The sequence below is a fragment of the Crotalus tigris genome, unplaced genomic scaffold, assembly GCF_016545835.1.
Source record: "Crotalus tigris isolate CLP2741 ecotype Arizona unplaced genomic scaffold, ASM1654583v1 scf7180000023618.1514416, whole genome shotgun sequence".
Taxonomy (NCBI): domain Eukaryota; kingdom Metazoa; phylum Chordata; class Lepidosauria; order Squamata; family Viperidae; genus Crotalus; species Crotalus tigris.
In genome coordinates this window covers 957,733-969,204 of record NW_024100082.1, presented here as the reverse complement: position 1 = coordinate 969,204, position 11,472 = coordinate 957,733, and positions in this window count along the sequence as shown.

Here is an 11,472-nt window from a genome sequence, read left to right as displayed (position 1 = left end):
GGACTTTTCCATGAGTCCATCCGAGAAGATCCTTGGAACTGGGAGAAGGCAGGAAAGTTTCTGGTGTGCCACATATTCTACAGACATCTTTTCCCACTTTCTCCTAAAAAAGTGGTTATTTGCCTCAGCAGATATTCAATTTAGATATTTATTGTAAGAAAACAGCAGACAAACCTACATCTGGAGGGAGGAGATGATAATGCCAACCTTCAAAGCTGCAAAGAATAGGCTAACTATGGTGCTAGATGCCAGAACCCTCTGCTAATCCAAGCTGAAAACCACTGCTAGTCTACCATTCCATGAATCTGCAGTCTCTTTAAGAATATCTCCAAGAGCTCACTTCCTGTTATGTGGAAAGTTAATATGAAACCTTGATTAATTCTTCTCATCTTTGAAGACTGGTTCTTCCACCATTTCACCCCAGAATTGGAATTCAAGATTCTGCTTATTTCAGATATGTTGTTCATCCATCGATTTTGATGAAGACCTTGACATCTTGTGGGTTATGGGCCATCAACGATGTGTCCGTAGGTGGCTAATAAGACCGATGTTAGCACGGAATGTTCTGCCACATACTGAACAAAGAAATGTAGACACTGTTAATACCTGGAGGCATTATTTCAGATAATGCCTCCAGGTCAAACAGCTTACCTGAATGATTTCCACCCAAATGTGAAGTTCATGTATTCACCTCCAAATGCCATATTCCAAATGGCCCACATACAGAGGTCTTCTTCAAAAAAGACCTCATGGAAATGGAAAGCCAGCAAAAACAAGAGGAAGAGATTGAAGCACTGAAGTGGCTTTAGATCAAACTGATGGCTGAAGTTTTTTGCTTGATTGAGAAAAAACTGCCATTGTTCAAGATGACCCTAATATCAAGCGCTTTACCAAGGTGTCTGCAGCTGTCCCTATGCAATCCACTGGTACAGTGTCATCTATGAGAAAAAGAGGAAGGCTGCCACCAAAAGTTCACGGGACCACTTCTTTGAGAAGAGGAAGAAACATGTCATATCACACCTGAAGACGAGCCAACACCATTACTATCAGGTTTTACTGCGATGCTATTGTGCATGTTTTTGGACTAGTTTGGACTTGCAAACAAAATGGATTTGCGAACCTTCTCTTGGAGAGTAATCTGTTTATAAGTATGGTATCTATTATTCTACTATATGTTATTGTACTATATTCCTCATTGTGCAATTATATTTGGCCATCTACTGTACAACAAAGCAAGAAAAATAGAAGAAACCAAACTATATTGATATCTATTGCATTGTCTTACCATGCATAAAAGTATTTAGAAATTGAGTGGTTGGTTGAGTGGTACAAGGTATGTCTTTTTATAAATGTACTTGAAAGTAGCATTTTTTTTAAAAAAAAAAATCTGTATATGCTTTTTGTGGACATTATGTGAAAATTTATCTGCTAAGCCTGGAATTATTGGAATCTAACAAGTCTAGGATAAGATATAGATTAGAGGAAAACAACTCAAGAAGCTTGGGAAATTTTGAAAAATGAGATAATAAAGGTCCAGTGTAGCACAATACCAACAAAGAGGAAAAATAACAGCTCTCAAAAGAAACCAGCATGGCTGCATAAAGAACTCTGACAAATTGAAAGATAAAAAGGACAAGTATAGAAAGTAGAAAGAGGGGCACATATCTAAGTCAGAATATCAGCAAATAGCCAGAGCCTGCAAAGATGAAGAGAGGAAAGCTAAGGCTCAAAATGAACTAAGGCTTGCGACCAAAGTCAAAAATAACAAAAAAAACATGTAAAAAACAAGAAAAAAGTGAAGGAAATGATTGGTCCATTAGTGGGTGAAAGTGGCAAGAAGGTGACAAGCAACAGGGAGAAAGCAGAACTATTTAACTTGTTTTTCGCATCTGTCTTTACACAAAAGCAAAAAACAGACCAACCTATCAAAAATAGTGCCATAAAAAACAGAATAGAAACACAAGTTAAGATAGGCAAGAAAATGGTAAGTGACCATCTGTCCAGTCTAGACGAGTTCAAATCGCCAGGACCAGATGGATTACACCCCAAAGTTCTCAAAGAACTGGCAGATGTGATCTCGAACCACTGAACTATATTTTTCAAAGATCTTGGAGCAGTGGGAAACTACCAGAGGACTGGAAAAGAGCTGATGTAGTTTCCATCTACAAAAAAGGAAAAAAAATGGACCCAGGAAATTACAGACCTATCAGCCTGACCTCAATACCTGGGAAGATCCTGGAAAAGATAATCAAACAACGAATCAGCAAACACCTACAGGCAAACAAAGTCATTACTAAAAGCCAACATGGGTTTCTCAAAAAACAGATCATGCCAGACAAATCTTATTGCATTCTTTGACCAAGTGACAAAATTAGTGGATCAGAGGAATGCTGTGGACATAATTTACTTGGACTTCAGTAAGGCATTTGATAAAGTAAATCACAACCTACTACTTGACAAGATAGAAAAATATGGGGTAGACAGCATCACCACCAGATGGATCCGTAGCTGGCTAACTGGCCGTACTCAGCATGTGGTCCTCAATGGAACCGCATCTACAAGGAGGGAAGTGTGAAGTGGGGTGCCTCAGGGCTCTGTTCTGGGTCCAGTGCTCTTCAACATCTTCATCAACGATTTGGATGAGGGGATAGATGGGGAACTCATCAAATTTGCAGACGACACCAAGCTGGCAGGAATAGCCAACACTCCAGAAGACAGGCTTAAGATACAGAGGGAACTGGACAGACTTGAACACTGGGCGCTATCTAACAAAATGAAATTCAATGGTGAAAAAAGCGAGGTTCTACATTTAGGCAAGAAAAACCAAATGCACAGATATAGTATAGGAGGTACCTTGCTCAATAGTAGTAACTGTGAGAGGGATCTTGGAGTCCTAATGGACAATCACCTAAATATGAGCCAGTAGTGTGCTGCAGCTGCCAAAAAGGCCAACACAGTGCTAGGCTACATTAACAGAGGGATAAAATCAAGATCACGTGAAGTGTTAATACCACTTTACAATGCCTTGGTAAGGCCACACTTGGAATACTGCATCCAGTTTTGGTCACCGTGGTGTAAAGAAGATGTTGAGACTCTAGAAAGAGTACAGAGAGGAGCAACAAAGATGATTAGGGGACTGGAGGCTAAAACATATAAGGAACGGTTGCTGGAATTGGGTATGTCTAGTTTAATGAAGAGAAGGGGGGACATGATAGCAGTGTTCCAATATCTCAGGGGCTGCCACAAAGAAGAGGGAGTCAAGCTATTTACAAAGGTGCCTGAAGGCAGGACAAGAAGCAACGGGTGGAAACTAAGCAAGGAGAGAAGCAACTAGAACTAAGGAGAAACTTCCTGACAGTTAGAACAATTAACCAGTGGAACAACCTGCCTCCAGAAGTGGTGAATGCTCCAACACTGGAAGTTTTTAAAAAGAGACTGGACAGCCATTTGTTCGAAATGGTATAGGGTTTCCTACCTGAGCAGGGGGTTGGACTAGATGACCTCCAAGGTCCCTTCCAACTTTTTTTATTATTCTCAATCATCGCACAGTCAGCCAGATGTTCAGACTGGATTTGGCATTTTGTCTACCTATCGAGTCCTTACCCAGGACCTGGGATAGGCAGATGTGGATGTTTGATGGTATTACAGATATCGTCGCAGGATGGAAGCAGTTCCTAGTAAGGCCGCCTTTTGCAATTGACTAATAGCGAATTTGTCAATGCCAATGGTGTTCAAGTGGTGCTCCAGTTGTTTTGGGATTGCACCCAAGGAGCCTATACTATTGGTACTACCCTTGCTTGCTTTTGCCACAGTCTTTCTATTTCTATTTGTAGGTCTTTGTATTTTGTTATCTTCTCCAGTTCTTTCTCTTCTATTCTGCTGTCTCCAGGCACTGCCACGTCCACTATCCAGACTTTTTTGTCTTTCTTATCGACAATTGTTAAGTCTGGGGTGTTATGTTGCAGGTGCTTGTCTGTTTGAATTCTGAAGTCCCAGAGCAGTTTAATTTTATCATTTTCTATGACTTTCTCTATTTTATGATCCCACCAGTTTTTGCTTACAGGCAAATGATATTTTTTGCAGATCTTCCAATGCACCATTGTTGCTACTTTGTCATGCCGCTGCTTGTAGTCAGTCTGTGCAATCTTCTTGCAACAGCTTACCAGGTGGTCCACTGTTTCTTCAGCTTCTTTGCATAGGCGGCACTTACTGTCTGTTGCTGTCTTCTCAATTTTGACTTTATATGCATTTGTCCTTAAGGCTTGGTCTTGTGCAGCCAGAATTAGTCCCTCGGTCTCTTTCTTCAATTTTCCTGCTCTTAGCCATTGCCAGGTCTTGTTATTATCTGCTTTCCCAGCTATTTTTTTTTAACGTATTGGCCATGTAGTGCTTTGTCTTCCCATGCCTCTATTCTGTTCTTTCATTTGGTCTTTCTTGTAGGCCAGTTTGGTCTCTCCAGTAGTCAGTAAGCCTTCCTGATATACTAATTTCAGTGCATCTTCATCATTGTTCTTCAGATATTCTTCCAAAGCCATTTTTTCTTCTTCAATCATCTGATGTACTTGTAGCATTCCACGCCCACCTATTTGCCTTGGTAGATAAAGTCTGTCAATGTCACTGCGTGGATGAAGGGCATGATTCATTGTCATTATTTTTCTGGTCTGCCTATCCATTGCTTTTAGTTCTGCTTGAGTCCAGTCCACTATTCCAGCTGTGTACCTAATGACTGGGATTGCCCAGGTGTTGATTGCCTTTATGGTATTTCCTCCATTGAGTTTGGACTTTAAGATCTTCTTCACTCTTTTGATGTATTCACCTCTAATCTTTTTCTTGACTTCAGTGTGCTTGATGTTGTCAGCTTGAAGAATACCCAAGTATTTGTAGTACTCTTCCTCATCCAGACTCTTAATGTTATTTTTGTGGCATCTTGATTCCTTCAGTTTTCACTACTTTTCATTATTATTATTATTATTATTATTAAGTACATTATGATGCGGTTAGACAAAATAGTCTTGAGAACTTATATTTACCTACAGATGTCTGTTCTGAGATTTCCCAGGATCTCTGTTCCTGGTTTACCGTATTGATTAAGTATTTTTTTTAATTTTTTTTTTAGATTTTTTTTCCACGTTTTTTCATATACAACTGAAGGCAGTGAACATACCAATACTCCTTCTTCCACCTATTTTTCCCAAAACAATAATCTCATGAGGTGGGTTGGGCTGACACAGAGTGACTGGCCCAAAATATTTCAGCCAGTTTTGTCTGCCTAGTAAAGTAAGTTTGGAACTCAGTCTCCTGATTTCTAGGTCAACAACCACTACACCAGACTAGCTTTGATTGTTTTTATTTCATTTTTGAAATAATACCAATTATTAAGAAGCAATTGGCAAGCATACTTTGAATTTACTTCTATCTTCCGTTGAGGAACTCAAAGCAAGTACCCATTTTTACCCACAAGAACAAAACTAGGATCTTCTTCATATACAAGCTGCTGGTTGGCTTTTTATTTTTCAAATGAAAATAATAACAGATATAGTTATTTAGTAAGTGGTTGCAGTTTTGTACTTTTTAGATATTGGACATACCCCAATATTCAAGATTAAATTCAGTAAAATCTGATTTTTTTACTACTTCCTCAGGGATATTACATAAATTTGATTTGGCTGCTGTTGTCTTGTTTTGTTTATTTCCATTTATATTGTATTCTTAGAATAGATTTGTATTGTATGAGAAATAATATAGTGAACTAGGTAAGGAAAGCATACAGAACATGATTTCTGCAATTATTTTCGATCTCTTTGTTCATCATGGTACTACAAAGTACCATATGTGTATTTATCCTTACAAGGCTATAAGAATCAAATCATGACAACTTTTTTTTGTTTATTTATTTATAAGGTTTATATCCCTTTCTGTTCAGTAGCTGAAAACAATGTATATGATACCGTCCTCCTGCTTTTATCCTAGCAACCTATGAGTGAGTTTCAGCTGGCCCAGTGCTGTGGCTGAGGATGAACTAGAATCCAGGTCTTTCCATTGCCTTTCTGCCTCTTCCATAGAGACGCATAAGGGATTTTTTCTGGATTTGATTGTTCAATGGCAGCTTTGCTATATGCAGATGATTTGTTAAGTTTGTCAGTCTCCCAGATGGGAAGGAGAAGGTATTGATTTTAGGTTTTCTTTTGCCTAAAAAAATAACTTGTAATAAATTATCAAAAAAACTAGTGTTAAGTCTTTGCATAACACACTAGTAGGTTGCATGAATAGCAAATTGCTAGAACCCCAGTAGAGCAGGTGCATGTTTATAAATATCTTGGGGTGAAGTTTCAGGCTTCCTATCTTGGAACACACATTTCTTTTATAGGGCAAGTGTTGTCCAAAGTACTCTCCACATTTGTCTTAAGATTCTTCCATTCAAAGGGACACCTTTTATTCAGGCAAGTTGCAATACCTTTTCCTTCCCATCTGGGAGACTGACAAATTTGCTAAGCTTATTTCTCAGTGTATGGTATTCAGACAGATATTTTTACAAAGTTTAATAACTGGAAGTTGTCCAGTTCAAATTTGTAAGAATTATATTTGTAATTCCAAGAGGGATGATAGTTAGAGACAAATTTGGTTTCTGTGGGTGCCAGACCCTGGTTCTACCTTCTTAATTTCTGGTTAAAACTGATTCTTTTCTCTAATTCTCAGATACTGTTTTAAATTAAGCAGGCTAACAAGAGTTTCTAGCGAATTCCAGTTCTAAGGTCTCTCCTTGGAAAGCCTCCATCAATTAGGATTAGGAAAGAATAATAGAATAATCAGTCTGGAAGGAATTTTGGAGGTCTTTTAAGCCAATTACTGCTCAAGCAGGTATCATCTTAAGCAACAGATCTGGAATACTGATTTTCAAATCAGTTAAGCTTAATACCCAACTTCCCAGGTCATGGATTTTTCTCACATGTCCATGGGTCAACATCTTTTCTCTGCTTGTTCTATTTTTTAAATTTCATTGGATCCTCACTCCAACCAGGTTCATTTTTGAAAAGCAAATTTTCCTTTTCAGCAGCATTTATACCCATATATGTGGGGAGAGTTCTGTAGAATCCCTAAACCAAATGCTTCTTTGTGGCCATCTTTATAGGGAATCTCGGGACATTGCAATTCCCTAGTAGAAAGCACAATTCTTATACATCACTTCTTCTACGTGAATAAAATCTGGTGTGTATGTGTGTGTGTGTACATATGTAATTTTTACATGAATATAATACAAACATAAGAAAATATATAAAGAAGAGTTAAAAGAAAAATTGTGAGAAACAAAATAAAGAAAAAAAGAGATAATTAAAGCAATTTCCAATCTTCTTTATAGCAGTTACAAACCAATATATTATCCCTCCCTCTCTCTAAGACTAGATCACATAGTTCCTTTCTATCAACCCATTTAATCAGCACATCCAAAAATCGCCATTTCTTTTTTTTTTCATTTTCAGCAAAAAGGTTTCCAGTCTTTTATAAAAAGTATTTGTTTTTATTTTATTTTTATTTTATTTTTAAAATTTATAAACCGCCCCACTCCCGCAGGACTCTGAGCGGCTAACAATAAAAACACCATAAAACATGATAAAACAAACAGTGCAATAACAGTCATCCAGGGGTCAGATTTTATAAACCCCAGGCCTGCCGGAAAAGCCAGGTCTTAAGCAGCTTACGGAAAACCAACAGGGTGGGAGCAGTCCTAATCTTTGGGGGGAGCTGGTTCCAAGACGTGGGCGCCATCACAGAGAAAGCCCTCCTCCGCGGCTCCGCCAAATGGCACTGCTTGGCCAACGGGACCTGAAGGAGGCCCAGCCTGTGGGATCTAACCAGATGAAGGGAACTATGAGGTAGTAGGCGGTCTCACAAATAGCCTGGCCCTGAGCCATATAGGGCTTTAAAGGTAATAACCAACACCTTGAATTGGACCCGGAGACCAATAGGCAACCAGTGCAGCTCACGGAGGATAGGTGTAACGTGGGTGTATCGAGAAGCACCCACTATCACTCGCGCGGCTGCATTCTGGACCAACTGTAGTCTCCAAATACTTTTCAAGGGTAGCCCCATGTAGAGCGCGTTGCAGTAGTCCAGATGTGAGGTGACAAGGGCATGAGTGACTGTAAGGAGAGCCTCCCAGTCCAGGTAGGGCCGCAACTGGTGCAACAGACGAACTTGTGCAAAGGTCCTCCCAACCACAGCTGTCAAATGATGTTCCAAATTCAGCTGTGGATCAAGGAGGACACCCAAGTTGCGAACCCGTTCCGAACGGGGTATATTTTCTCCCGCTAGAGTCAACACTGGACAGTCGACATGATCCTTGGGAGGCAACATCCAAAGCCATTCGGTCTTGTCAGGATTGAGCCTGAGTCTGTTAACCCCCATCCAGACCCTCACGGCTTCAAGGCAACGGCCCATCACATCAGCCGCTTCACTGAGAGAACTCAGGGAGGAGATATATAGCTGGGTATCATCAGCATACTGATGAAACCTCACCCCGTGCTGTCTGATGATCTCACCCAGCGGCTTCATGTAAATGTTAAATAGGAGGGGGGAGAGGACCGACCCCTGCGGCACGCCGCATTCAAGGGTCCTCGGGGTTGACCTCTGCCCTCCCACTAATACCAGAGAGGTAGGAGGAGAACCACCGTAAAACGGTGCCTCCCACTCCCACCCCTTCAAGTCATCGCAAAAGGATATCATGATCGATGGTATCAAAAGCCGATGAGAGGTCAAGTAGCACCAAGACAGAGGAATAACCCCTGTCTCGGGCCCACCACTCTCTCTACAACCTTCCCCAAAAAGGGGAGATTGGAGACTGGACGGAAGTTATTTAAGTCAGCCAGGTCCAAGGTAGGCTTCTTGAGAAGGGGCCTCACAACCGCCTCCTTCCAGGATTGCGGGAAAGACCCCTCCCTCAACGAAGCGTTGATCAACACCTGGAGCCAGCCTCGTGTCACCTCCTTGGCAGCCGAGACCAACCAGGAAGGACACGGGTCCAATAAACAAGTGGAGGTGTATGGTATTATCCCTGATTAAATAGGTCAGTTTTACAAATTCTGCCATTTTTACAATCTATTCCTCAGTTGTAGGAATTTCTCCAACTTTGTACATTTAAATAGTCTTGCTGTAGTGTCGCCCTACCTATTTAACTTATATGCAGAGCACATCATGAGAAAGGCAGGGCTAGATGAAACAAAAGCTGGAATTAAGGTTGCCGGGAGAAATATCAACAACCTAAGATATGCAGATGATACCACTCTAATGGCAGAAAGTGAAGAGGAGCTAAAGAACCTCTTGATGTGGGTGAAGAAGGAGAGTGCAAAAGTTGGCTTGAAACTCAACTTAAGAAAACCAAAATCATGGCATCCGGCCCTCTCAATTCCTGGCAAATAGATGGGGAAGAAATGGAGGTAGTGACAGATTTTATTTTTCTGGGCTCCAAGATCACCTCAGATGGGGACTGCAGCCAAGAAATTAAAAGACGCTTGCTCCTGGGGAGGAAAGCTATGGCAAATCTAGACAGCATACTAAAAAGCAGAGACATCACCCTGCCAACAAAAGTGCGTATAGTCCAGGCCATGGTTTTCCCAGTTGCAATGTATGGCTGTGAAAGTTGGACCATAAGAAAGGCTGAGCGCCAAAGAATTGAGGCCTTTGAACTATGGTGCTGGAGAAGACTCCTGCGAGTCCCTTGGACTGCAAGGCGTTCAAACCGGTCAGTCCTAGAAGAGATCAACCCGACTGCTCTTTAGAAGGCCAGATCCTGAAGTTGAAACTCAAATACTTTGGCCATCTAATGAGAAGGAAGGACTCACTGGAGAAGGGCCTAATGCTGGGAAAGATTGAGGGCAATAGAAGAATGGGACGACAGAGAATGAGATGACTGGATGGAGTCACTGAAGCAGTAGGTGTGAACTTAAATGGACTCCAGAAGATGGTAGAGGACAGGAGGACCTGGAGGAGCGTTGTCCGTGGGGTCGCGATGGGTCGGACACGACTTCGCAATTAACAACAACAACAACAGTTATCATATACAAAACAATCCTCCACGAATCTTTTTTAATTATTTTTTTCAATCTGAAATACTGTTTTTGCAATTAATTCTTTTATTTATATTTTTGGTAAACATTTTTGTTTTCTCATTATTAATCTTAAATCAACTAGCACACCAAATTCTTAATTTCTCCAATAATTTATCTATTCCATCCATAGAATTTTCCAAAATTAAAACTAAGTTGTCTGCAAAAGCGCTTAACTTATGTACTTCTTTTTCAATCTTCACCCCCAATGTTGTCTTATTTCCAATATATTTCCCATATCATCTACCTGTGACTCACTTTAGCAATATGACATCAGAATTGGACCCAAACAATATATAACAATCTTAAAAATCATCTTAGGAATAAATGGAATAGTAAAATTAATAGCCAGGCTACTATATAGCCAATAGGAACAGCAGAGCAGCTTTAGAGTAGAATTCCAACATGGGACATTGTAATCCATGAGAGATACTCAGTCTGGATCATTGATTATTCTATGTTGCCATTTCTGCTGAGCAGTCTTTTCTTTTTTAAAAGATGCAGTGAAAATCCCAAAAGGCAAATATGGAAAATTAGATAAGTTTTTGTTTCAGTTTTTCTGATGGCTTGTGACATTTTAGCCACAAATGAACAGAAAATATACTGATGTTTCATAACTTCTTTAGTTGGTCCAGTTTCAATTAAAGAAAAAAACAAAGTAGTACATATTAGCTGTTGCAAAACATCTTGCGTGGCAGCATGATGATTTGCATATGTTGCAGGAGGCATCATTGTACTGTTCATGTTGACATTTTACATGTCCTTAAAAAGACTCAGGGAGGGGGATGAAGGCAGCCTGTTGTGTTTATTACAAGTAAAGTGATTAGTTAATAACAATAGCTTTTGATGTGAACACTTTTCACAGATATTGTTTGGTTCTTTTAAAAGACCATCTGTCTCAAAAATGTTCCTTTTAAATAGAGTCTGCGAATGAGTTTATTCCAGGATTGACAAGGAACTTGATAAAAGCTTTCCACTGAGAGAGGGATGTTTCCTGGCCATAAGTTTAAAGTCACCTTCCTAATACATTTATTTACATACATTTAAATGTCTTTCTTTATAGTTTCCACTTCAGTGCAGCATATAAATTCAGGGTAGCCCATTCAAGGCAGCAGTTAAGATATTCTTAAGAACGAAGCATTTCTTTTTGTGTTTCTGTAAGCTTACATGTAAAGAATGCCATTTCTTCTCAGGCTGTATAAATTCAAAAGATTTCTTTGTTACTAACAAAAAGTTAGTTCTTTGCATAATGCCTTTGTGTTGCAGATTTGTGGGAGCATTCATACTATTTTTCATTGAGCTTCCATTCTTTGCCTTTTCAATAAGTAAACTTTAAAGCATAAAAGTAGAATACATTGATCGCAGGTTAAAT